At 53.0% G+C, this 27682-nt stretch overlaps 1 protein-coding gene across 3 annotated transcripts in view; it reads right to left on the reverse strand.

The window, feature by feature from the left end:
* CTXN1 (cortexin 1) overlaps positions 1 to 9718 on the reverse strand; it is a 46468-nt gene extending 36750 nt beyond the window's left edge. The window contains exons 1-2 of one of the 3 annotated variants that reach the window (XM_086767535.1): positions 9542 to 9718; positions 7736 to 7888 (exon numbers count right to left, since the gene is read on the reverse strand). The gene's annotated coding sequence lies outside the window, so the exon portion shown is untranslated. Of the gene's footprint in view, positions 1 to 7735; positions 7892 to 9541 lie in introns of all 3 variants that reach the window. The other 2 variants (XM_086767534.1, XM_086767533.1) reach the window with 2 other exon arrangements.
* Between the last annotated feature and the right edge of the window lie 17964 nt (positions 9719 to 27682).

Consider the following 27682-nt stretch of genomic DNA (forward strand, 5'->3'; position numbering starts at 1 on the left):
TCTCCAGGAAGCGTTACGGATCCCTCTGTCCCCTACGCAGCTCCAGAGTCTCCACCATCATTTACACCAACCCCATGAAGAAAAGACAGGCTAGTAGATAGGTCTACTGAGGTAACTGTACCCACGGCAGCAGCTCCCAGTCACCATCCACCTCCCCAGTGGGTTTGCTGGAGGAGGTGACACTTCCCCCAAGCCCTGGTTGCATCCCGTGCACTCCTGATGTGGAATGGAGAGGATATCATGGCTGGACAATGAGAACAGATCCCTGCTCCATGGCTCTCAGCAGCAGGCTGTCAGAGAGCCCCCTTTGCAGCATCCCTTGCTCCTCAGAGGAGACAGAGCATCACTGACCACTTCTCTCCCTCCGCGGAACATGTCCAGTCCTGGAGTACATCCTGATCTTTGCTGGAGACATGCTCCAAGCTGCCAAAACACAATGGAGAAACCAGGGAGAAGGGAAGACCAGAGTCAGAAGCACACAAAGGGGTTTGGGTCTACCCAAGCAGGAGTTAAACATTGTGCCACATTCTTTTGGAGCAGTCCCAGGACAGATGGGAATGTGACTCCCAACTGAATGCAGCTCTGTGCTCAGTCACTACTCCAAGTTAATCTTTCCCCAGGTTGCAGAACCAGAGATGAGCAGCAATGTGGTGACCCATGCTCTGCACTGTAGAGCGGGGATGGATGAGCATTATATCGCATTTGGCTGTGAACCTTGTTACATCCAGACAGCTCCCTCTCTTCAGTGCTGCACTTTGAGAGCCCTTATGTCCCTCGTAATAACAAAGTCCAGCTCGCACAGCCAACAGCAGGAGCAGAGCAGGACCCGGGGGCATGGTGTCCAACACAGTCACACTAGAAGTAGGGGAGGTAACGCAAGACAGCCCGAGCAGCCTCCATCCTCCCCGCTCTACCCTTGTGGTGACATTATTCCTCTAACTGGTATTTGTCTGTAGGTGGGTTAGGTAAATCCTTTTCTCTCATCCTTGCTCTGGCCAGCTGGTGGGGGAAGGAGGTCTGGGGCCAGCGGTCCATATCCAGCATGTGGATCAGCATCACTGGATTCCAGTGGGGGGGGGAAACCAGGAGGCTGCTCCAGGCAGAGGACAGGGATGAGGAAGGGAAAAGAGAGGAGAGATTAAGAATATTATAAAACACAAGACCTTGAAACAGGCAAGGAAAAGTTGGCCTGCATTGCTCACCCTTCCAGGCCTTAATCCCTTCGTTAGCACATATGCCTGATACAATTAAAGACAAACTCCCAAATCTGCAATGCAGACTGCCTGCGCAAACAGAGGGTCCTGTGAATTCATCTCTGCATTAACTGGTGTCTCCCAAGCTGAGGAGCATTCCCCACACAGTGCAGCTCTATGGGGCTAGCTCCCAGGTCCACCTGCCCCCCACGCTCAGGGACTGGGCTCTGTGGAGGAGCCCTAAGCATTGAGGAAGGACAGAGACAGGCTGGCAGGACCAACGAATGCAGAAGGTGTGCCCAGTGCCAGGAGAGATGGCGTTATGGTGGGAACGGGCCAGGACAAATGAACAAGGTGATAAGGACAGGGCAGACAGAAGATTGAGGTCTGGGGCTGGTGGAGTTGCAGGCAATGGCTTTCCTGTCACTTAGTTTCTGTGCTCCTGCCTGTAGGTCTCCCCGTTCTTCCAGATCACCAGCTCTCCAGGGTGGGCTGCCTCCTCTGTGCCTGCATCCTACGCTTTCCCCAGCAGGACCCTGTGCTGCTGCTGAGCCTCTGAACACCATGGCAACACCAACATTAAAAAGCGATTACCACAGCAAAAGACAACGCCCCATCTGGTCTTGAGAACCTGCAACCCTGCAAGATCCAGAATTACTTGCTGGCAGGTTTATCCCAGCCTGAAGCCAGTCATGCCCTTCCATCCTGTCTCAGCATCTTCCTACAGTCCCTGCCAGGAGGTGGGAGACAGGTCCATGGCCCTCCTTACCCAAGTATGACGTGTTCAGCAAGCACATCCCCCGGTACCTTAAGCACCTGTGCCAACAATTCCGTCACCTCCACACTTGGTAGAAAACACCAAGAACATGCAGCCTTTGACCCTGGGTGACCCATGCAAGCTCCTCATCCCTCCCAGATGCCTACCAGCTCAATGGGCAGAGCAGCAGCACGAGATCGTTTCTGTTGGCAGGGGCTAGAAACAGGGTGCTGCTGGGCACTTGCAGCCCCAGGCAGTCTCGGGATCATGGGTCTGCACAGCAGGGGTGGCCCTGTGCTTACCCCATCGCACATGCAAGCAGAAGCATGAACGTGGACCACAGTTGTGAGGTACAAACCAGGCTGCAGGAAAAGGAGAGATCCAGCAAAACAGAAAAAAAACATCTCTCCTCCAAGGCAGAGCACTGTGGGCTTCAGAGTGAATTTTCCACCTGAACTCCATGAGCGCTGCCAGAGCTGGCACCACACCAAGATCTCACACCCCACGAGCAGAGCCTTCATCCTGCATCCTCCTGAGCTGGGCCACCCAGGAGCTCAATGGCACTGTGACAATTTGGACAATGAGGAGGGATGGCAAAGCCACCTCTGCACTCGCTGTGTGCAACCACACGTGTGCACTGCCACAAATACATATATATGTCTTTATGGGCATGGATATCTGCCCGGATGCATGCTGAAGAGCAACGAATTACTCTGCTTCTCACCGAAGGCTGAGTGCTTATCCATTTATTGTTGCTGTTCTTGGCCTATCACTTTCTGGTTTATTATCCCCCCTGGATTTATTCCTTTATTTTATTTAATGCATTGAAGAATTTATACGCTCAGAGTATCGGGGCTTAGAGATGCTTTTAGAGTCACCTTGGCAGATGATTGTGCAGGCTGCAGGGCTGGTTTGCCGGTGCTGCTGGGGTAGGAGAGCAGCGTGATAGCAACAGGTGGTCACTGCCAGAAGAAGTAGCACTGTCCAGCCTCACCCCCACCCCCCCCATGACATGTGAACAAGGGCAATGCCTGTTTTGGAGGCAGTCAGCACAGAGATGAGGACTGTGAGGATACCTCTGGTTTTCTTTCTTGGAGAAATAGCCTGTGAGGTAACTGCTGTTTGCAGAAGCTTGGAGGTGAAATAGAGGTGCTTAGTCTGAGTTAACAAACTAAAGCTGCTGTCACTGCAGATCTTGGGAGGGAAAAAAAAAATTAAAAAAAAAATCAAGGAAGCAGGTCCCACAGGATCTACAGAAGAGAGAAATAAGGCTGCACAAGATCTGTTATGGCATTAAGCCGTGAGTCTCCATGGATCCCCAGAGAGAAATGTGCTTGCTGCTGTGGCTTCACTCCCTGCACCCAGCCCCATCCCTCCTGCCTTCCCAGGGAAGCAGCAACATCTGCTGAAAGGCAAGGACACACCTGGGGAAGAAATATCATGGTTTCTCATGGGACATGAAAAGCCACAGCACAGCAAAAAGTAGTTGCTTGGAGGCGAGGCTGGCCGTGCAAAGTCATGCTAAGGGATGCCTCCGCACGCCATGCCACACAGCAGCTCCTTCGGGGAGCTCCGAGCCCACTGCTGAGCCCAGACTGGAAAGATCCTATATGAAGCCTAGGATGTAGACGAGCTTTCAGCAGACGTTGCATAGGATGTAGGAGAACCATTGTTTTCAGAGGTACAAGAAGTCACTCAGAAGCCCCTGAGCTCCAGCAGCACAAGAAACCAGAGCAATTGCAAGAACAGGCTGGAGCAGCACTCATCACTTAACGGCAGGGTTGTAAAAGCAGGAGGAGAGGGCTGCTTTAGCCCATGTATCAGCCGCACACAGTCATCAGCCTGCTGCTTCCAACATTTCCCAGGACTACAGAGCTGGTGCTTTACTGGCTTGTGGTACTAAGACTATCAGCTATCATTACAACAGGGCTTCATGGATGGGTGAGAAAAGTGTGATCCCAGCAGCATCAGGCAGTAGACCCTGCTCGGATCACTTCTGTAGGCAAAAGTACTTTTAAGCCCATCCTGGGATCCTGGGACCTGAACTCATGATGTTGGATCCCTGGCACTGTCTGTATTTGAACGCCCTGTTCTCTCACCCTCTGTCACCCCATGGGGGTCTCTCTCCCCATCCCAGCAGATCCAGCAGTCAGGAGCATCTCTTCTCCATCAGTTGACCCAGCTACCCTGAAGGCAGTGGAGCTCTACCGACTCACATACTCTGACAGCATCCTTCCCAGACAGATTCTGCATGGGTGGTGGCAGCTGCTGGCACTGCTCAGAGCTGGTGCCGACTTCAGCTGTTGGCGCTGGAGAAAGGCAACTTGCAGATGTGCATGGGGCCGAGGGGAGACGGGTTCCTGCCTCAAAGCACAGGCTGTGTTTGCAGAGTGCTATGGCCAAGCCAGCGTAGACAGAGGAGTGTTTGACATCTGTCTGATGCTGCCAGAGCTTGTCTGTTCCCCAGGAGGTGGACACAGTTCACAAGCCCATATCTGAGGTAGCTGGTCCAGCTGGCCAAGGGCTACTGCTGCCAGGTGTCAGCCAAGACACATGGAATGCCCACAGACACAAGGCCCATGGTGAGATCCAGGCGCTATGATAACATTCCCATGGCCAGCATTGCCCTTTTACCCCATAGCCACTGACCATTGATGCTCAGCATCGTTAGCAGATGGGGCTAAGCAGGCAGAAAAGAGGGAAGTCAAGACCTGGACCTCACCCCACCTCCCAGGCACTGTGGAGCCAAAGACTGGGGCTCCCACCAGTGTGCTACCCTGTTTAGAAGTGGGGATGAGTCCTTGCTCTCGAAGACCACACAGCTTCAGGGAGAGGCAGGAGAGCATGTGCTGCCCCAGATCTGGGGCCCTACCAGCACTTTCCCACCTCCTCTTTAAAGTGTCTTTGACAGCCTGGTGCTTGTCCCCACTGCAGAACCACAGCACTAGCCCGTCCATCTGGCAGGCTGCTCCAGCCCGTGGCATTTGTTAAGAGAAGTCTGAAGATGAGCATCAACTCACTGTGACACGAATGCCTTTCCAACAGCCTAGGACCTCAGCAGCTGTGAGCAGCACTGCCCCATGGCTCCCTGAGCCTCTAGGCCTAAGTGGGGCTGAAGGGACCCCCAGAACAAGATCAGCATCCTGATGGCATCCTGTCCAGAGCTGCATCAAGCACACACTGCCTTGTCACCTCACACATTCAGAGCCCCTGGAGCAAGGGAGAGGAGCATTAATGCAGGTCTGGACATGGCCAAGTTCCTCGAAAAGCCTGTCGTACCTGAAGGTGAAGGAGACTCCTCAGATCCCCAGCTCTGAGGACCCAGATCAAACAGAGTTTACTCTCAGATCCCACACAGAGGTGCAGAAAAGTGAGTGAAGCTGCAGCAAATACATTACACTCACATCATTGCACCTTCTGTTGAAAAGCCAGACTGGACAAACAGACTGATGACACTGCTAGCACACTGCCGAGTCCAGCAGTATTCCATGGCCAAAGAACCTCCATTCTCCCAGAGATCCTGCATGCAAGCTGCGACACCCCCAGAATGTGGGAGACCAGCGCTTGCTTTTGCTCTACAGCCTGCTAACACTGTTCAGAGCCATTTAATGCTACAGAGCCCGAAAAAAAAGGCTGGAAGTTCAGTAAATCATGTTTTGGAGCTCCCAGGAGTTGTTTGTTCCTTTCCATGGACTCAGGTGATTGCTCTCTTGTGGGCACAATGATCTCTGCTCAACCCCTTTCTGCTCTTAAATGCTTACATTAACTGGGCAATCAAGCAGCAAAGTGTGCTTCCAAACACCATGTTCTACAGTACAAAAGTCCTCCCCAAAGGAGATTCTGCCTTGGTGTCTGGGATGTAGAGACCCAGTAGGCACTAAGCCCTGCCAAGATAGGAGAAGAAAGACAAATAAGGGCTCGAGAGGCCATCGATAGCCACAGCTACATCTGCATTGCTGGATCCTGGCAGCTTCCCAGGCTCCAGAGCTGCATCTCACCTACACCCCAGCTCCACGGCAGCATCCTGCCTCCTCACACAACAGAGACCTTCAACCTATGCTGGAGGCCAAGTGCAGAACAGGCTGACAAGTCCCTTGCTCAGAATGCCCAAAGTGTGCCCAGCGGTTTTCTGGACAGACCTTGGAGAAGGCAGATCCTGTTGTCAGAGGTGTAACACCTGGCTGGACCACAAGTGGGAAGGTTCCGTCACGCTGATGGACCTTGACACACATCAAGCGTGACATCAGTATGGAATGCAAGTCCCCCATGTCCAGGTCTCTAACATGACCCTGCAGCATTTCCATGAACTTGCACAAATCTCTGAACTCCCAACCGGAAACTCTGAGGAAATGCCCTTTTTTTTTCTCAAGGCTAACATTTTTTTTTTTTCCCAAAATGCCCCAAGACCAAACCCCAAACCCAAAAATGTATTTTGGGTTAGTATTGCTCCTGCCTAACAAAAGCCATCAGCAGCCAAGAACCCTCAGATGTTCCTCACCAGCTTTGGACTCGGACAACTGCACTCCTCACCGTGTGTATGCTGCAAGCACCACACTGGGTGGCAAAGGCTGCAGCGGGAATAGCTGCTGCCCCTTCCTGAGTAAAGAGGATGGAGATTGCTGCAAGCTCAGCTCCACAGCCTTGCTGGCAGGACAGAGGGATAGAGGTGTGGAGGGAAGGGCCACCGGCAGTCCCCAGGGGAAAGAGGGGTAGGTGAGGGAGATGGGGTGCTGCTCGTCTGCTCCCAACTGCAGGATGCTCACTCATTCACAGAGAAAGCAGCAGATTGACGGAGTAGGAGCTAGTTTCAGCTCTAGCTAGGGAAGGAAGAACAAAAATTGGCTTGATGTCAACAAACATGGACAGATCGGAGCGGGCAAAAGACACACCTGACACCGGGCTAAGCTCTCTGCTTCAAAGCCAGTTAAACGGCAACCAGCTAAGCTAGGGAGAGAACTGCAGAGCAGCTCCAGGAGCCCCAGCACAGCCGCTCCAGGCAAGAGTGGGACAGGCCAGGACAGAGTTTATACTAGCTTTCCTGGCACATGCAGATCCCGAGCCCTGCCCCAGGAGCTGGGCTGCTTGTCTCAGTCATGCCATCAAGAGGACAGTGTTGGACAGCAGGTCAGGCTGCCCTGTCCCTGAAAAGGGTCTGCAGGCTTGAAAGCCACGATCAGAACACTGCTGAGAGAAGAGCCAGGACTGAGGACTTCAGGGATGCTGATCCATCAAGGCCTGGCTGTTTCAAACCCACGTTGTGGGTCACTCTTCAGGTCACCACAGCTTCTCCTGAACTGCACAGACCTTGCAGCAGCCTCCCCTGACTCTGCTCGAGGTCCTTGTCCTCCATCTCCTGGCCCCGCGCCCCGGCGCAGCCAGCCCCCTGCCGCCCTTCACCCATCCGGCAGCTCTCTTCATTTGTCTTTATGCCTTGAATCCTTTCACTAAATGGCGCAGCTCTGCACTCAAAGCTGGAAAGGAACAGCCTAACGGCCATTAAGTTCCCCTTCAGAATATTAGATTCAGATCCATCAATTTTACTTTGTAGAGAATATTTGCAGTAAAATAAGAGCAGTTCCCAGGCGCCTGACAGCCCAACAGTGTTTTCTTCCTAAGAGCAGCTGTTCAGAAAACACATCGGCTCAGGATTTACTGACAGTTGGCAATACGAGATACTTCAGAGCCACGAGCCAGAGGATGCCACTTGCTTCTGTCACCCATGTCAGCTTCCGTGAAGAAATCACAGAGCCGGTTTAAAAAAAAAAAGTCTGCTGCTATAACCCACCAGCATTCCAGCATCCGCCCACGGCCTGCCACCGCTCCAGCCCTGCCCTCACCAAAGAAGCGCTGGTCACTGGTGTGCAGCCCACTTCATCCCCACTGAGGACTGGGAAGTCTGCCCCAGCATTGCTGCAGACAGTGCAGCAGAGCTGGCCAACTGCTAGGGGGAAAAAAAGAAAAGAAAAAAAAAAAAAAAAGAGCAGATTTCTCTGGCAGAAGCACAGCAAGGAAGGCAGCGGGACTTCCCTACATCACCCAGCCAGTGCCACCTGCAACAAGTGAACAGCACATGGACGAGAGCAGCCGGCCTCTTCGCAGCCCGGGGAGCCAGTTGGCAGGCAGACAGCATGGTTGTGCATCCTCCGAGCAGGGCCAAGTCCTTTCCAGGGAGGCCTGCAGGTTGGGTGTTTTACCCGTGCAACGTGTTTACAGCTTGCAGAAGTGATGCCGGGTCCCTCCCTTCCCCTCCTGGAACCAGAGCCATGGGGAGCAGTCCTGAGCACATGGAATGGTTTGGGTGGAAAGGGACCTTAAAGATCATCCAGTTCCAGGAGAACCACCCGCAGAGTGAAACCAGAGGATATTCACGGCTCCGCCACCTCCCAGCTGCAAACCGAGGGACCGGCACACTCCTAACAGCAAAGAACACTACCAGATTCATTTTTCCTCTTTATATTGCAGGGGCCTCGCCCCAAACTGGGTGTTACTGGGACAACAAGTTCCCACTGGGTGCAGCGGTTCTGTTCAGCTCAAGGTCCGTGCCCCGAGCTGACGGGTACAAACGGAGCTAAGCAATCGGAGGCCTTGAGTGCCTCATTACGGCACCGCAGCCCCAGCTCGGGGTGACGAGGCACTTGCAGCATGTACAGAGGGAGACTTGGCAAGTAGGCAGAACCAGAGTCGCGCTTCCCCCTGGACCAGATTTTACCTCCTCTGGTTTTTGGGCGGATTCATGGCAAATCACAATAGCTGGTAGAAAGCAGAACGTCTGTGGGGACGGCAGGAAGGTAAGGATGGGAGTCGAGCACTGGGGAGCCCCTGACCATTGTCAAACCCACAGCTGCCGCTGCTGAACAGCTTTTATCCTCATGTTTAACACGAGACTCTGCACCAAAAACCCTCTCCGGCAAACCCAGGGCTCGGGAGAGCAGAATTCCCTCTGCCATGGGCAGGGCTCGCCAACACTCCCAGCATCTCACGCAGAGTTCCTGCAGCTCCAACTCTTCCCAAAAGGGGCTGAGATTTAAATTACACTAGCTCCTTCATGGGGGCTGCTTGGGCTTCGGTGTTTTTCTCCTAAAGCTCTATTCAATTCTCCCCTGCTTCTGCCCAGACCCACAGCTCCAGAAGGGGAAAAAAAAAAAAAAAAGAAAGCAGCTCAATTTAATTCCAAAGTTTCTCAAATCCCCACCGGCTCTCCCGACCCAGGGGGTGGGCACCCTCCAAGGCCCCTCAGGGCAAGGGGTCTTTCGCAGACACCCCATCCCTTCCTGCTAGAAGAACTCTAAAATCAGCAGTTTTGCAGCAGCTGCAGAAATTCCCTGTGTTCAACTTCTTCCCCAGAATGCCCATCCCGATTTTTCATCTAGTAACGATATTTCTTAAAAAAAAAAAAAAAAAAAAAAAAAGATCCCTTTTATTTTCCCCCGCCCCCTCTAGGCTGTCACAGACCCCCCGGGACACCCCCATCACCCCGGAGACACCCCTCTCCGCCAGGACCAGTGGTGGATCATACCGAGGAGGTGGAAGGGGGGGCATCCGGCATCCCCCACCTCTGTTTTTCTCCCCCCACCCCCCCCCGCCATCTCACCTGCGCTCCAGCCGCCCCTGCCCCGCCGCTCCCCGAGCCCATCCGGACCGGTCCCGATCCCGGCCGGGGATGGGGTGGGGAGCGGAGCGAAGCCGCCGCCGATGCTTTTGCGGAGCCGGGGTTTGAATTCGCCCAACCTGCCCTGATTGGGCTGCGGAAGTCGGGGGGGGACAGGGGTGTGGCCCCAGACTGTGGAGAGGGTGGGGGGCGGAGTGTGAATGCGGGAGGCGGAGGGATGCGGGGCTTGTGGTGGGGAGGGGGGGTGCAGCGGCTGTGGAGGCAGGAGGGTGTGGGGGCCGTACGGGGATGCAGGGCTGGTGGGCGCGTGGGGATGCAGGGGGGAGGGGGGCAGAGGGGGAGAGGCAGGAGGCTGGGATAACGTGGGGATGCAGGAAGGTGTGGAGGATGTAGTGCCAGGGGGATGCAGGGGAATGTGGTACCATGGGGATGCGGGAGTGGGGCGGAGACGCAGAGGGTGTGGGGAGATATGGGAGATGCGGTACGTTGGGGATGCGCGGAGGGGGGGGGAGGGGGAGATGTGGGGGATGTGGTACCCTGAGGAAGCACGGGGGATGTTGAGGATACAAGGGGGAGGGGGTTAGACATGCAGGGGGGATGAGATGCAATGGGGGCTGTAGGGGGGGTGGACAAGCAGGGGGCTGTGGTACCCTGCGGGCCACGGGGATGCAGTGGGTGTGGGGAATGCAAGGGGATGTGCTATCTTGCGGGGGGGGGGGGGTGGGGGGGATGCAGGGGACTGTTATGCTACAGGGGGCCGGGGGGTGCAGAGTGGTAGGGGGCTGCAGTGGGTGCAGTACAAGAGGAGGACCTTGGGGATGCAGCAGAGGGGGGGACACGCTGCAAGGAGGACAGTGCCATGGGGCTGCTGTGGAGATGCAGGGGGTGGGTAAACTGGCTGCTGGGCCATGCGGGACTGTGGGGGGTGGCCGGGGGGGTGGCAGTGCCATGAGGAGAGATCCTGGGGACAGGGGAGCCAGCACGGCCTTGGGGGTGCCAGGGATGCAGCGGGGATGCACAGGAGTAGGGATGCAGGGTGGTGCAGTCGGTTGAGTGATTGAGGTGGGGGCACGCGAGGCGTGGAGGCTAGGGAGCAGCATTGGGGGGCCAATTCTGCTTTGAGGCTGTGGGGGAATTTTGGTCATGCAGGGAGGCAGGAGTGGGGCTGTGGCAACCCTGAGGGATGGTGCAGGGGCTGTGAGGAGGGGTGGCTGTGCAGGGCAGAGGGTGCATGGCAGCCATCCGTGTCCCAGGTGTACCACGGTGTTTGTGGGACCATGGGTTGGCGGGAGGGGGACGGGACGTCCCTGACAGAGGTCAGAGCAGGAGGGTGCAGGTGGCACCTCTGGGCAGCAAAGGGCAAGGGAGGGGGTAAAGCCAAGGGAAAGGGGACACGGCCTTGAAGCAGAGCACTTGCTGGGACAGGCAGGTTACAGCCTCACAGGATTTTTTCGGGCAGGATAAGATCCCTGACAAATGTCAGCATGGGAGTTACAGCATTGCTGCTGCTTGGGAGCATGCTGTGCTGTCAGAGAGCAGCAGAGCTTCCCTCTCCTGCAAGGGCCTCTCCAGGGGCCTTGTGGGGTGACAGCAGGGACAGGAGAGCAGCAATGGAGCTGCCGCTCCTCTCTAGCTACATGCGACCAGCACACCCTCAGACCATCCGTGCAGCCAAGGTTGCTGTTGCTGCACCGCAGCCATCCCCTGCACAGCTTCTACTGATGCTCAGTCTGTGCTTGTGGGCCTGCGTCCCATGCACACAACACTCAAGTTTCTCCTGACGTTCCCCACAGCGGGACCCCCAACCATAGTGCCCAGCTGTGTGCTCTCAGCAAGGACAGTAGTGGATGATGTTTCCCTTTCCTGGGGGATGCTGGCTCTGGGGGACACAGGGGGCTGTGCTGAGAGTCCGTCCCTTCCCCACAATGGGTCTCGGGTGGTCCTTGAAGGATGCTCTGGGCACTCAGCAGAGAGTGCGCGCTTGGTTTGGGGAGGACAGACAGGCTGTGTCTTCCTCCTTCACACTCCCACAGCTCAGAGAACTGGCAAAAGCACCAGCTCCTCACCCTCCCTTGCCCGGGTGCAGAGGATGGAAGTGCGGCCCCAGGGTCTGCTTTAAAAACAAGTGAGCTCAGAGCAACACAGTTGCATCTGTGCCATGGAGAAAATCCTGCAGTGCTGCAAAGGAGTTACCACCCCAACCTGGTCTGGAGCCTGGGGCAGGAGTGACGGTTGTGTGTTCAGACCAAACACACCCTGCTCCCCTCCTCCTGTTCCTCCTGCACCTCCCAGGCATTGCAGATGGAGAACCTTCAGGAGAAGGAGCAGGAATGAGACATAACTGGCAATGGCAGGATGGTGCCAGAGCTGTGTGGCTCCTCTCCCAGGTGTGCTCAAGGGCCAGCATCTCCTCCACACGAGCTCCAGAGCCGTTTGAGATCAGTCCCCATCGCACTTAACAAGGGCAGGAGGAGTCACAGCTGCTATGAAATTCACAACTTCTGCAGGTCCCTCCTGCTGCTACCCAGTGAGTTGGCGTATGATATATCCAAGAGAAGCCATTCCTGCTGGGATCTGGGGAGCCTTAACCTCTGTCCCCAACACTGGAAGGACCATGAAGAGCCCTGTATTTTGGAAAACTCTCCAAAGCTCTTAAGGAACCGACCAGGTGCAGAGGTTCATGCTGGCACAAGCTTTGGGAGATGCTGGTGATATTTTCCCCTCAAAACACAGAAGACAGTGGTCTGCAGCTCCTAAAACTCCGCGTGCGACACAGCAGAGCTCCCAGCACGGGAATTCCCCCGTCCTCTCTTTCATCTGCCCTGAGGTCGTTGGGACCAGCTTTCCTGGAGAGAAGCTGCTGGGCTGTGTGTCTCAAAGCAGAACCTGGGTCAGAACTTCATGACAGACTTCTTAATAAATGGGAAAATGTGCCCATCGGTAAGGTAGAGACCTTTGCTTTACAGGCAGTGGGATGCTCAGAGCAAAGATAAGCTTTAACAGGGTGCTCTCCCTCAATACATAGATACATTTACCATTTGTATTTGCTTAAAATCTTCAGCCCTTGCTCTGAGAACAGCACGAGTCATCACATACTCAAGGAGGCTGATAGCATCTAAGAGGGAAAAAAAAAAAAAACGGCAACATAGAAAAGTATTCTGTGCACCACTTATGTGTATCTATGGTAACAGGAGATCGTGTCAGAAGATGTAAGATGTTACCAGGGAAATCAGACGTGATGGTGTCGATAGAGACTGCAGTAGCTCAGCCTCCGTCAGGGCAGAGTTTGGATGCTCGCTGCAGACCCACACAGCAACCGGTGGGGATAAAAATAAATGCCAGCCATTTGGAGAAGAAATCGTCCTACACAGAGCAAGCAAGGTGGGCCTGGCAGGGAAATGCAAGTGCCACCCGCCGCCGCAAGCACTTGGCACGTGTTGCCGGGGAAATTTAAGTGTGCGCTGAAGAGCCACTCCTGCCTGGGCAGCTGCTGTGTAGTTACAGACCTCGCTACAACGAGAGCTCATCGGGATGTTTAAATCTAGCATTGCATCCTTTCCAAAAGCAAACATTCCTGGGAAAAGGATTCTTTCAAAATCATAGGATATTTTCAGTATATTTTAAGAAAATGGTTTCATTAAGTTTCTGCTGCATTTGCGTCTTTTAAATTGTTATATTTTTGGATGTTATTCTTTTTCTCTTTCAAAATATAGGTAAAACCCACCAAATACTTCCAGTTAGCGATTAGTAGTATTGCAGCAGCAGAGTGAAAAATGTGTGTGTTTTAGAAAACACCTCCATTGAAAGCATACCAGGGAAACACAAGATTTAGATCAAGGGCAAAATAAAACTGATGTATTCATCTATTAATCTCTAGCCCTTTCTCTATTAAGAGTCATTTTGAAAAACAGCAGGACAAAAATTACATGAAAGTGTGATGGTAACACAGATGTGCTGGACCCTGCCTCCTTGTGGGATTTCCAAGTCTCTTCCAGCCCTCCTCCCCTCTCCCGGGACATCCTTGGGAGTTTTCCCAAAGGCAAGCTTTTTGTGTCTCGTTGCTGACAGATAGCGGCTGCGGCACGTTCAGACACATGCTCTAGCCCGCTTCGGATCAGGCATGCTGTGTCAGGATGCTTTAGATTTCGGGCATCTGCCTCTAGACACTTTTAACGTGGATATGATGTTTGGAAGCGCTGAGCACTTTCCCTCTGGAAAGTAAATTGCTGATGGCATCTGCTGCTGCTGCCCAGATCATAATTCAGAGCTGACAATTGGAGTGTGGCTATTTTTTTAATGATGTTCCATGTCTCGGTGGTGCTACTGGCTCTCTGCTGATGCCAGGCCGGAGTGACAGCGGTGACTCCGCAATTTAAGAGCCTGCATGTTTACCACATGCACCTTCCAAACCCCCTGGAAACCATCTCCCTGCACTCACAGAGCTCAACCACGTGCAAGTCAGACACCGCCCCACCTCCAGTTTTCCCCACGCTAACACTTCATTTCAGAAAGAACCTTTAAAAGTGATATTTCCCCTGCATGCTTCTTGGCATGGGGAAAGTGTTTTTAAAGCATTTGCCTTAAAGATGCTATTTTTTTACTTTTTTTTTTTTTTTTAATGTCACAGTCAGAAGAATCCACACATTTCTTGGTAACTCATTCCTCCAAGGGGCTTGGCTAAACCCACCGCTGTTCTCTTCAGTAGCACCCAGGGAGAACACACAGTACTTTGGGCTGATCTAATAAAGGAGAAGAATCATTCTGGGATCATTCATCGCAAAAAAATGAACCCACCTCAGAGCCTTTGACAAGATGAGACGAGCATCTTGAGAGACAGCACAGAACACTTCTGTTCCATGGACCTGTACCTGGGCCAGGTGGGTATGTTCCTGAGATGAAATACACCTCATTGAAAAAAAACTTCCACCCCTAATGAACTGTTCTTAAAAGAGGTTGATGCATTGGTCTTGGCACGGCGCTTTCCTCGGAGTTGTAATTTGGCAGTGAACACTTTGTATGCTAAAGTCTGGAAAGAAACAACCCTGTGCCAGAAAGCCCAGGGAGGACACTTTCGTCTGGCAGCATGGTCTGCATCCCTAATATGTGCCATTTGGTGGAGGAACAGAGGACCGAAGTGCACCAAGGGAGTCACTGGGGATGTGTTCAACACCTATCCCGATTATCACATTCCATAAAAATCAAGCATAAAACTTGGAAAGATCTGAACAAAATCTTCACTGAGAAGTGTTTGGTCTGCAAATACACTGTCTAAACTCAAACACGACAGGATCAGCAGGGTGAAGCCCTAAGTGCCTGCAGACAACAGCATGGAAAGGTCTGCAATGACCACCTATCCCATTTCTCTGAGGACCACCCCTATGCATTGACAACGTCATGATGCTTGATGCCAGAAGGGACAAGTGGATCATCTTGTCTGACCTCCCATATGACATGGGCCAGGTACCCACTTATTTCATGACAGGCCACGACGTCTGTTGCCAAAAGCCATCTAATCCAGACCTGAAGACTTCTTTAGCTGGAGATACCACCCTTTCCCAAGGACTTTGTCCCTGAATTTAATGGGAGCATTTATAGAGTATAAATATAAATATATAGAGTATATATTTATAGAGTATAAATATAGAGTATAGCATTTATAGAGCATTTATTTACACAGGAGAGACAAGAGCAGGCAAGGGACACCCCAACTCCCCAGGCAGTGAGCCCCAGGGGACAGCCAGGTCAGCTGGCACGATGCTTCCAGTTGGATCCATCACTGCTCTTGGTCTGAAGGAACAGTGCTCACTGAGGAACAGGCAGCAATTACACAAGCGCAAGCCTACGGTGGCATGCTGTGTCCCACGGCACGACCTTCGCTTTCCAAGGAGTCATTTCTCCACTTGCTGGCAAAAAATAGCTCCTGGCCAGAGCATTGTTGTGTCTTCTGTCCCCATCTCTGATCTCTAAAAGCCTCCAAACAACCTGAAAAGCAGAGAGGTCTAGGTCACAGCTGCTGCGCACAATGGCCTCACTCATAAAAGATGAGGCCAGTGGGTCCTCCTCACTCAGTGGCCATGGCAACAGAGAATGGTCAAGAGCCTTCCCAGGGCTTCCAGGAAGGCAGTGTGCAGGGGATGACAGACACCTGAGTGAGATCCTCAGTCATCTAACAGCTCCTACAGAAGAAGCGTGCGAGGGGAGCCCAGGCTGGTCCCAGTTAAGCTGCCAGGAGCTCATGTCCTCTACGGCCAACCCACCTCAGGTCACACCAAGACCCCAACAGCAGGGGTGTTGCTGCACCACAGACCACGTCCTTGTTCCTGGTCCACATGCAGGGGTCCCAGGCTAGATGCGACCCACGCAGGATCCCGCTGTGGAGGCAGGCCCTGCTCCAACCATGCCTATGTGGGGCGGACCTGCCTTCTCCTGAGGTCCCCAGGGAGGGATACAAATTGCTTTTTCCCCAACCAAGAGTATTGATTGTGGTCAGGCCCGCGGCTCAGAGCTCACTAATGAATTGTAATTGGAAAGAAGTTCCACTTTGACATGTTTTATTTTATTTATGTCAGGATTCGCCATGCATTAAGCTAGGGGCTCATTAAATTAGTGAGGCAGACAGTTCCCGCCAAGATGGCCTGAGCTGGGCAGACTTCAGCTGGGGACTGGCAGTGGCAGACCTAGGAGAGACGTGGTCTGCAGAAAGACCGGGGATTCTTCTGCTTCTCCACTCCCCCACATATCTGAGCCTCCAAGACTGGCATGGCCAACACTTCCCCATGCAGCCTTGAGCTCTCTGCTTGCCCCATATATAGCTCTCTCCCAACCCCTTTCCCCAGGGGTTTTGCCCTCCCAAAGCAGCCTCTTCTCTCAGTAAGGGTGAGCACGTAGCAGGGCTGGGTTTTGTCTGCCTTGCCAGAGCTCTCTTCTGTGCCTGGCTCACCATGGAGGATCCATCTTGCCCCTCCTGCACCTCACGTCTGCTGGCAGCCGCAGTGCCCTCTGGCCTCCAGACAGTCTCTGGGTCCAGACAGGACCTGAATTTATAATATTCTGAAAGGCAAACTGAACACAGAAAAAAATCTTTCCCTCTCCTGCCTGCTGCCTCCCCACGTTGGCCTGGCCCTCTGCTGCTTCCACGCAGGCTTCCTAGGCTTGCCTTTACTTGCTCCAGAAAGTTCTCTCATCACTGTTTCTGCTCCCTTCTCCATTTCTTTGCCCAGGTTTCTGCCATGTTTCTGGAATACGCCCCCTCGGCTCTGCAGTGGTCCCTGATTTGCCTTCAGGAACTCAAAACAACTCTTCCTTGAGAGGCAAGGCGAGGCAAGGGGAGGGGAGGCGAGGGGAGGGGAGGGGAGAGTCTTGACATTAACCACAGATTCAAAAGAGACCATCAGTCATCATCAGAAACAGGCAGCGTCTGAAACCAACACAAGTACCTGGAGATGCCCCTTGAAACTGTGCTGCAAGTCAAGCTCTCCAATAATGCAGCTACTAAATAGAAAAGATTCAAGTGATAATTATGCCTCTGGTTGAAAGCAAGTACAGCAAAATGGACAACACTGCGGGTCGCAAGACAGATTTCCAGTCAAGGTCTGCTAATTAATTAACGTAAATATTAATCAAATCCCTAAATTGGGGCATAAAACATGCATAGTAGAAGATTAGGTGATGAAAAACAAGCTGGTTATTACTGGCATTTGCTATAGAAAGTAAGAACACCATACTCGCCGAGAAAACGAGAACATTTTACAGTCCTCGTAATGGACATAAGATTTGAATAAATTACTTGATTTCAGATGACTTGTAGAATCTGAACCCTCAAGGCAATATTGTAATGCAGATCAAGAGACTTCCAAACTAAAAAAAAAAAAAAATTATGAAGGAAATTAAAGATTTAAGCAGAGAAAGAAGCATGCTGCCGTGTAAAGCTGAGCCAGACAAGTCTAGGGGGACAGTATAAGGTACTGAATCAGAACTACAAAAGCAGGACTTGAAGGAGAAATCAAAAGAAGACGAGGAAGGCAAATGGTGTAACACTGCAGGAATTAAAGAGAGCATCAAGTGGGGAAGCAACTTGGATCAGAGCAGCGTCTTCCCTTTTTACCAGTCTAAGTAGATTTCCAATGGGCATGTATAGAGCACAGACTTCCGGCTGATATTGTGAACAGATGGTACCTATGAACAAATGAATCAGAAGAGGTTGTAATGTACCTGTAAAATATGTGGAGAGGTGTGGCAAGCAGCAGGACCTCACAAGATTTATCAGCTGGAATTGGTAGTGATATCTGTGTTCAGGGACAATTATACTGAATAAAAATTGAATAATTCTTACAAAATTAGACCAATTCTTCTCGTTAGATCTGGTGTTCAAGTTAATGGCCTGTCTGAATTTATCCTATGAAAACCAGAAAGAAAATACAGTCACAGGGAACTCTTCCAACTAAACCTTAATTAACACCCTGGGTTCCCGTGCATAGGTGAATTAGAATCATAGAATCATAGAATAGTTGGAAGGGACCTTCAAAGGTCATCTAGTCCAGCCCCCCTGCAAGGAGCAGGGACATCCCCAACCAGATCAGGTTGCTCAGAGCCTCATCCAGCCTGGCCTTGAACGTTTCCAGGGATGGGGCATCCACTGCCTCTCTGGGCAACCTGTTCCAGTGTTCTATAACTCGCATCGTAAAAAATTTTTTCCTAATTTCCAATCTAAATCTACCCCCCTCTATTTTAAAACCATTACCCCTCGTCCTATTGCAACAGGCCCTACTAAACAGCCTATCCCCATCTTTCTTGTAGGCCCCCTTGAGGTACTGGAAGACCACTATCAGGTCTCCCCGGAGCCTCCTCTTCCCCAGGCTGAACAGCCCCAACTCTCTCAGCCTGTCCTCATAAGAGAGGTGCTCCAGCATTTTATCATCTTTGTGGCCCTCCTCTGGACCTTCTCCAACTGGTCCATGTCCTTCTTGTGCTGGGGGCTCCAGAACTGGACACAGTACTGCAGGTGGGGTCTCACCAGGGCAGAGCAGAGGGGGAGAATCACCTCCCTCAACCTGCTGGCCACGCTCCTCTTGATGCAGCCCAGGATGCAGTTGGCCTTCTGGACCGCAAGGGCGCATTGCCGGCTCACGTTGAGCTTCTCATCCACCAGCACTCCCAAGTCCTTCTCCTCAGGGCTGCTCTCAATCCATTCCCCGCCCAGCCTGGATTTGTGCCTGGGATTGCCATGACCCAGGTGCAGGACCTTGCACTTGGCCTGGTTGAACTTCATGAGGTTGGCACGGGCCCACCTCTCCAGCCTGTCAAGGTCCCTCTGGATGGCATCCCTCCCTTCCAGCGTGTCGATGGCACCACACAACTTGGTGTCATCGGCGAACTTGCTGAGGGTGCACTCTATCCCACTGTCCATGTCGCCGACAAAGATGTTGAACAGGGCCGGGCCCAGCATGGACCCCTGAGGGACGCCACTCGTGACCGGTCTCCACATGGACACTGAGCTGTTGACCACCACTCTCTGAGTGCGGCCATCCAGCCAACTCCTTATCCACCGAGTGGTCCGTCCATCAAACCCATGTCTCTCCAGTTTAGAGAGAAGGATGTCGTGCGGGACAGTGTCAAAAGCTTTGCACAAGTCCAGGTAGATGACATCCATTGCTCGTCCCTTGTCCACCGATGCCGTCACCCCGTCATAGAAGGCCACCAAATGGGTCAGGCACGACCTGCCCTTAGTGAAGCCATGTTGGCTGTCACCAACCACCTCCTTGCTCTCCATGTGCCTTAGCATGGTTTCCAGGAGAATCTGCTCCATGACCTTGCCAGGCACAGAGGTGAGGCTGACCGGCCTGTAGTTGCCCGGGTCTTCCTTACTCCCCTTTTTAAAAATTGGGGTTATGTTCCCTCTCTTCCAGTCATCGGGGACCTCACCAGACCGCCACGACTTCTCAAATACGATAGCCAGTGGCTTGGCAACTTCATCCGCCAGTTCCCTCAGGACCTGCGGGTGGATCTCATCAGGTCTCATGAACTTGTGAACCTTCAGGTTCCTCAGATGGTCCCGAACCTGCTCTTCGAGTACAATGGGCAGTTCTTCATCCCCGCAGTCCCTGCTTGCACCTTCTATAGCTTGGGCGGTGGGACAGGAACTCTTGTCGGTGAAGACTGAGGCAAAAAAGTTCTCACTCAGCCTTCTCCATGTCCTGGGTAACCAGGACACCAGTTCCCTTCCGGAGGGTGCCTACATTTTCCCTGGACTTTCTTTTGTCCCCTACGTACCTATAAAAGCTCTTCTTGTTGCATTTTATATCCCTGGCCAGATTCAGTTCTGCCAGGGCTTTGGCCTTCCTTACCTTATCCCTGGCCACTCGCGCAGCCTCTCTGTAGACCTCCCAGGCTACCTGTCTCCGTTTCCACCCTCTATAGGCCTCCTTCTTTACTTTCAGTTGGTCCAGGAGTTCCTTGCTCATCCACACCAGCCTCCTGGCCTTTTTGCCCGACTTGTTCTTCGTCGGGATGCACCTCTGCTGAGCTTGGAGGAGGTGCTCCTTGAATATAGACCAACTTTCCTGGGCCCCTCTTCCCTCCAGGGCCGCCTCCCATGGCACTTGGCCCATCAGGTCCCTGAAGAGGCCGAAGTCCGCCTTCCTGAAGTCTAGGGCAGAGAGCTTGCCATGTAGTTTCCTTGCTGCCCCGTGGATCTTGAACTCCACCATGTCATGGTCGCTGCAGCCAAGGCTGTCCTTTAGTTTCACATCCACCACCAGCCCCTCCCTGTTGGTGAGCACAAGGTCGAGCATGGCACCCCTCCTTGTTGGCTCCTCTATCACCTGCAGGAGGAAGTTGTCGTCCACGCATTCCAGGAACCTCCTGGACTGCCTGTGCCCTGCCGTGTTGTCTCTCCAGCAGATGTCAGGGTGGTTGAAGTCCCCCATGAGGACCAGGGCCTGTGACCGTGAGGCTGCTCCTATCTGCCTATAGAGCACTTCATCTGCTCTGTCCTCCTGGCCAGGTGGCCTGTAACAGACCCCCACCGTAACGTCCCCTGTCTGTCCCCATCCTCTAATCTTGACCCATGAGCTCTCTGTCAGCTCCTCCTCCATCCCCAGGCGGAGCTCCACACACTCCAGCCGGTTGCTGATGTAGAGAGCGACACCCCCTCCTCGTCTCCCCTTCCTGTCCTTTCTAAAAAGCCTATACCCTTCCACGTTGACGCTCCAGTCGTATGTCATCCCACCACGTCTCCGTGATGCCAACGAGGTCGTAGCCCTGCTCGTGTGCACGCATCTCCAGCTCTTCCTGTTTATTCCCCATGCTGCGTGCATTGGTATAGAGACACTTCAGCTGGGCCCCCGACAAAGCCGACTTGCTGGCTGGAGCGACAGGGGTTCTGTTGGACCGCAGTTTAGGTTTATTTGCACTTATCTGTGATCCTTCCTCAGCTTCTGGACCCTCGGTGCTGGCACTGGCGCCATGCTGACAGCAGTGGGCTGAACTGTGCTCCCCCTCCCCCAGCAACACCAGTTTAAAGCCCTCCGGACGAGCCTGGCAAGTCTTTGTCCAAGCACACTCTTCCCCCTCTTGGTTAGGTGCACGCCATCCGCCCCTAGCAGCCTGGGCTTCTCAAAGCACGCCCCGTGATCTAGATACCCAAAGCCCTGGCTGTAGCACCACTCCCTGAGCCACGAGTTAACCTGCCAGATACGTCTGGCCCTTTCAGGTCCCTGCCCTTCGACCGGGAGGATTGACGAGAAGACCACCTGCGCCCAGAGCCTTTGACAGTTGAACCCAGAGCCCTGAAATCTCTTTTGATGTTTCTCAGGCTGCTGCCAGCTGTGTCGCTAGCCCCCACATGAAACACCAGCAGTGGATAATAGTCTGTGGGCCGTATTAGATGGGAAGGTAAAATAGACCCATGATCTGCCTTGGTTTCAGGAAAGGAAAAAGCTCTTCTGAAGCTGAAAATGTTGAGTCTACTTGAATGAGGCAGTACAGAAAAAGGAAAATAATGGCAAAGAGCAAAAACAATATAGCTTATATGAATGTTCTGATCCCTACTAGAGGGCTGACAGAGAACTGTTTATGAAAAAAACCAAAATGATATACTAGTGCAGGACTATTGTAATCACAACCCAGAAGTGGTCTTTCTAGAAAGTACAACAGTTGAATGAGACCTGCCAGGTCCAGCTGGGATCTGCTGACTCGGGTATCAACTGCAGAAACAATATTTTGACTGTTAGAAATACTGACTTTTGATTTGTCTGGAAAGCACATTATTAAACACATTAATTTGAGCTCAGGGCCCACAAATTGTTGTAAAAACCTTTAAAAAGGCAGCCTAAAAAAAAACCAGAAGAGCCTAGTTCACGGTCTTTTCTGATTGCACAAAATTACAAACTGAGCACACTAGAAATTGAGGCTGTTCCTCACTGAAATGTTGTTTAATGGAAGCTTAAAATCAGATAATCCGGCTGTAGCTGGTGTGCGCGGAGAGGGGAAACGGACTGGAAGGGAAATAGACTGTAAGAGTCTGAAATAGGTGCAGAAAAGTCCCTGGATCAAATGACAGCAACAGGAAATGCAGAAAAAAATCAGCAGTAAAAACCTGCTCCAAAGATCTACATGACAAAGGAACCAGCTCTGAGGCGATGAGAAATGTTTATAGACTTATTGACTAACCATCATCATCTATATTTCCCTTGGAAGGGGATGAGGAGACGACATCAGGCCACACGTACAGCCACGTTCATGCCAGGGACACCCAGCAGGGACAGGTGCTCACCCCACAGGGCGCTCATCGTGTCTGCAGCACCCAGATGGAGACCGCCCACACTGTGAAGAGCCTTGCTTGCACCCCTGCAGCACCAAAGGCCACTGCTCGCTGGCCAGGGATGTTCTGCGATTCCAAACCGGGCAGCTCTCAGAGCCACCCCCTTGCACACCTCTTGTGCAAGGGCAGCAGCTCCACAGGTGAGAGGAAAGGATCCCTCATGGGCTGTGTCCCCTGAGGGTCCCAGGTCAGGCCTCCTCCTGCGACTGAGGAGAGCTGGGATGCCATTCCCACACTCACTCAGATCCAGGCTGGGAAGGGAGGATGGGGAGCAGGCATCATCCATCACTGACATGTCTTCCTGTGGCAGAGAAACACCCTGTCTGAAAGGCCTCATTAGCACTCCAACAAGCTGCTCCTAAGCACAGCTGGGGCTTCCCTCTCCAGCAGGTCACCACCACTCATTTACTTGTAACTACCACAGAAAACCAGGATGCTCAACCCCTCCTAATCCCCCCAGACCCAAGTCTGAGCGCCCATGTCCTTGGGACCATCAAGGAGCACCAGCTCCACAGACTCAGCTCCAGCCTGGAGAGCAGAACACTACTGGAGCAGCCCACAGTAGGGCGCAGCTAAGGGAGAGTTAACCTCCACAGCCTTCCCACTGGCAGCTGCTCTGTGACAAAGAGTCTCCTCTCTCTGCGTGGACATCTGCGTGGAGGAGCTAGCAAAACAGCTTGCTTGCACAAGCATGCCGTGACAGAAGAGCAGCAGCTCCAGAGCTGAAATTTCTGACTCTGTATCTCACCGAAGGTTTGTCCACCAAAGCCAGGGAATAGCCCTCAAAAGTTTCCCCCACTGGGATCTCAGGAGAAGAGCTATTCACCAAACCCAACTTACTGCAACGAAGGCTTCTTGCTTGGTGCTATAGAGGGAGAAGTCCTAGCCTGATTTCAACCAGCTTTGTCGGGGTGTGAATGTAACCTGCTGTGAGCTGTCACCAAGTTGGCATTCCCCATTTCCCACAGCCCGCAGGCGTGCCCCAGACACCGGCCCCAGATATATCTAGGGGACCAGGAAAGCCCCCCACCCCCTGATGTTAGCAGGACAAGAGCTCCATGCCTCAAGCTCTACTGCAAAGCCAGTAAGAGGGAGATTCACTTAGCTATAAAAGCAGGCCATGTTATTAATAACACGTAATGACTGTATTGCTGTATATGGCACTGTAAATACACACATCGCATTACAGAGCCGGGCAAATTCCGTGCTGCAAATTGCTCACAATTTGCAATTGACTGTGTCTATAATCTTGGTGACTGCATGATTCTTGCTTTCAGCACCGAGAGTCTGGCAGGATAATGAGTGTCTCTGCTAATTGGAGTTCTGTTAACTGGAGTTTCTTGCTGGGGAGAATTGCCCTCAGGGCCAATCCTTCCCCCTTCAGTGACAGCAGACCTGAGCTTTCACTGATCAACCCCATTCTGGCCCCAAAGGGTTTTGCCTCAGACTTCTCCGTGCACATTGCCTTTGTTTCTCACACTGCTTGTGCCTACTCGTGCACAAGCTGAACTCCCTCAGCTCATTAACAAATGAAGGTCATGGCTTTGGGCTGGTTCCCATCTGCCCCCCAGCTCCTGTGGCTGAGCTGTATCTCAGGGAGTGAGAGGAACACTCTCCTGCCTTGAACATTTGTCGTCTTCTCTTATACTTCATTTCCAACTCATGCTCTGCTGGGCTGATGTGCCAGCATGGCTGGAGCAAAACCACAAATCCCTGCAAGGGATGCACAAAAGACCCCAGAGCTTTCTCCTCTGTAGGCTGTTGGGACTCAAAGAAGAGGGGAGACATTCACCAACCCAGCTACAACCGTCAGTCTGAAGAGGAGGCAGATGAGGGCAAGGCCTCCCTGGCAGACCCTGAACACTGACCTCGCCACCAGCAGCAGGAGGGCAGCCTGCTCAGGACCACCCGTTCCTCACTGCTCCCTGAGGTCCCCAGGAGGTACCAGGTGCAAAGCCCATGTCTTCCACAATGGCTTTGGTCTCTTTTCCAGGGGATGTGGCAGGTCTCTCCTTCCTTTTTAACTACCACCCAAACGTCCACAATACAGGGACTGGCAGTTGTGTTGATGCTCCCCAACCCATTCAAGGTGGCAGCAACGAACACGTGCGTCACATTGGCCACCTTCTGCCACGGCTGCTCTAGCCATGTTTCGTTCCTCACTGTGTCCCCTTCTGCCCTATGGTCTCACACTGACATCCCACCACCACCTCAAGCATCTCACACGAACAGGAGCCACAGCCACATTGAGCTTGTGCTAAGGGAAATCAAACAGATATTTACTTCTTGGCCAACAGCATTCTGGCTTGAGTCAGGAACAGTGTGGCCAGCAGGAGTAGGACAGTCATCGTGCCCCTGTACTTGGCACTGGTGAGGCCGCACCTTGAGTACTGTGTGCAGTTTTGGGCCCCTCAGTACAAGAAGGATGCTGAGTAGCTGGAGTGTGCCCAGAGAAGGGCAAGAAAGCTGGTGAGGGGTCTGGAGAACAAGCCTGATCAGGAGCGGCTGAGGGAGCTGAGATTGTTTAGTCTGAAGAAGAGAAGGCTGAGGGGAGACCTCATCACTCTCTACTACTGCCTGAAAGGAGGCTGTAGGGAAGCAGGTTGTTCTGGTTTTATTTAGCGAGGGGGGCTATGGTGGCAGCTTCTGTAGGAAACTGCTAGAAGTTGTTTTCCCTTTGTCCAGTGGACTCGGCCGGGTCTAGGGTGGACCCGTTGCTGGCCAGGGCTGAGCCAATTGGTAGCAGAATTTTCTGTGATAAAGCCTCTGCGATAACGTATTTAAGGGGAAGAACAGGAAAAAAAAAAAAGAGAAGAAGATGTGAAGAGCCTGAAGCGGGGGCAGAGACGGGGAGGCACGAGCCTTGTGGGCCTTACAGGCCTCACCCTCTGGCCTCCCGCTGGGCGGTGACTGGGCCCAACTCGGCCCGGCCCGGCTGCAAGAAGTGGAGAGGAGATGAGATGTGAAGAGACCCTGAGAGGCGTCTGCCAGCCTGGTGTGAAGAATTTATTGAGAGGAACGGCTGCAGACGCCAAGGGCAGTGCAGAAGGAGGGGGAGCAGTAATGCAGCTCCTGGCTGAGGTTCCCCTGCAGCCTGTGGTGATGGCCATGGTGGAGCAGAGATCCCCCTGCAGCCCGTGGAGGCCCACGGAGGGGCAGAGATCCACCTGCAGCCCGTGGAGATCCACGGAGGAGCAGGTTGTCCCCCTGCAGCCCAGGGAGGTCCACAGAAGAGCAGAGATCCACCTGGAGCCCGTGGAGGACCCCACACTGGAGCAGGCGGAGGCCTGAAGGAGGCTGTGGCCCGTGGAGGGCCCGCTGGGACAGCCGTTCTGGAGGGACTGCACCCCGTGGAAGAGATGACCCACGCCGGAGCAGTTTCACGAAGGACTGTGGCCCGTGGGAGGGATCCCACGCTGGAGCATGGGAGGAATGTGAGGAGTTCTTCCTCCGAAGATGAAGCAGCATAAAACAACGCGTGATGAACTGACCGCGACCCCCATTCCCTCTTCCCCGCTGTGCCACTCAGGGCTGGGGGAAGGAGGTAGAGATAATGTTAAGCCCGGGAAGAGGGAGGGGTGGGGGAGGTTATCTTGTTTCTCATTCTCCTGCTTTGATTTTAGAAATAAATGAACAGTTTTCCCCAGGTTGAGTCTGTTTTGCTTATAAACAGTAACTTTAAGGATCTCTCCCTGTCCTTATCTCAAACCTTGAGCCTTTTTTCTTATATCATCTCCCTCTATTCTCTCGGAGGGTGGGGGGGAGTGAGAGAGGGACTGCATAGTCTGGTCCTGAGTGGGGCTGAACTACGACAGAGATGTTGGTCTCTTCTCCCAAAAAAACTTGTGACAGGACAAGAAGAAATGGCCTCAAGTTGGGGCAGGGCAGGTTTAGGTTGGATATTAGGAAACACTTCTTTACTGAAATGATCAGGCACTGGAACAGGCTGCCCACAGAAGTGGTGGAGTCACCATCCCTGGAGGTGTTTAAAGAACGTGTAGACGTGGCACTTCACGACATGTTTTAGGAGGCGTGGTGGTGGTTGGTTGATGGTTGGACTTGATGATCTTGGAGGTCTTGTTCAACCATAGAGATTCTGTGATTCTATGATATTAGATTTATTTTGCAGGCTTGCCCTAACTTTGTGCTGATCCCTCCAGCCCCTCTCTGCTGCCTGCAGATCCCTGGACAGTTGGGGTCCTGCTGGAGAAACTGCTGGAGAAACCCCACAGCTTAAAGGGAAGAGAGTAGAGGGCAACCAGTCAGAGACAAAGCTGGGAAGCCCTCTGCTCCCAGAAGCAATGCGGGCAACCAAGCCTCTGCAGTCAGGCAAATCCCACAGCACTGCTGACGTGTGTGGGACCAAAGGCATGCTCCCACACTGGGAGACAGCCCACGGGAACGTTGGCCCTCTGCACAGAGCAGCTTTTTAGCAGCCGACTGCTGGCAAAGCAGTGAGTCACTATTCCCATGGCAACTCCACTTAACTTAATGACATCCTGGGGTTGGGAGCCACCACCATGGATCGGCAAATGCCCAGCACCCTGGAAGACGGAGCTGGATCCCTTTCCTCCCACTGCTGCCAGCAGCAGAGGGCAAAGACAGGACACGCTGGCTGGTCCTGGGCAGCCCTGTAGCACAAGCATCCCCACAGGTCCAAGGTTCACTACCCCACAGGGAGAAAAGCAGGAAAATCATAACAGAGTTGCGCTTCCCTGTCTTGCCATGGGTTTTTCCTGGGAGGATGCAGCTGTAAGAACAGTACAAGACAGACAATGAAAAATTGGAGTAAATCTGGCTGAGGCCACCAAAGTGGTCAAGGGCTGGAGCATAGGCAGGATGAGACTGGGGGAAATGGGCTTGTTCAGGAGCTGAGGTGAAGGGCAGAGATTATCGCTTCTTCAGCTGCCTAACGGGAGGATGAGAAGGTGCACGAAAAAAGGAAAAGAAGCAACAGGCACAAGGTGGACCATGGGAAATTCTCACTCTATTAAAAAAAAAAGCTTTCACTGTGAGAATGGCTGAACGCTGAGAAAGGAGACCAGGGAGGTTGGGGACAGGTCTTCATCCTCAGAGATATCCAAGTTCAATGGGACAGGGCCTGGGACAACATGCAAGGGATCAGGGACCCCAGAGTATTCCCACCTGTATTTTTCTTTATTTTGCTGGGAACTGGCTGGAGAAGAAGGAAGCAGCCGCAGGATGCAGCCCCTGGAGTCAGCAGCACCCGACGCTTCTGCATTTTCAGGTTTGCGGTGGTTTTGCTGGGGATGAGAGGAGCAAGCAGGGCAGGGTCCTGCAGT

Source organism: Chlamydotis macqueenii, chromosome 26, assembly GCF_036417535.1.
Source record: "Chlamydotis macqueenii isolate bChlMac1 chromosome 26, bChlMac1.mat, whole genome shotgun sequence".
Classification (NCBI taxonomy): Eukaryota; Metazoa; Chordata; class Aves; order Otidiformes; family Otididae; genus Chlamydotis; species Chlamydotis macqueenii.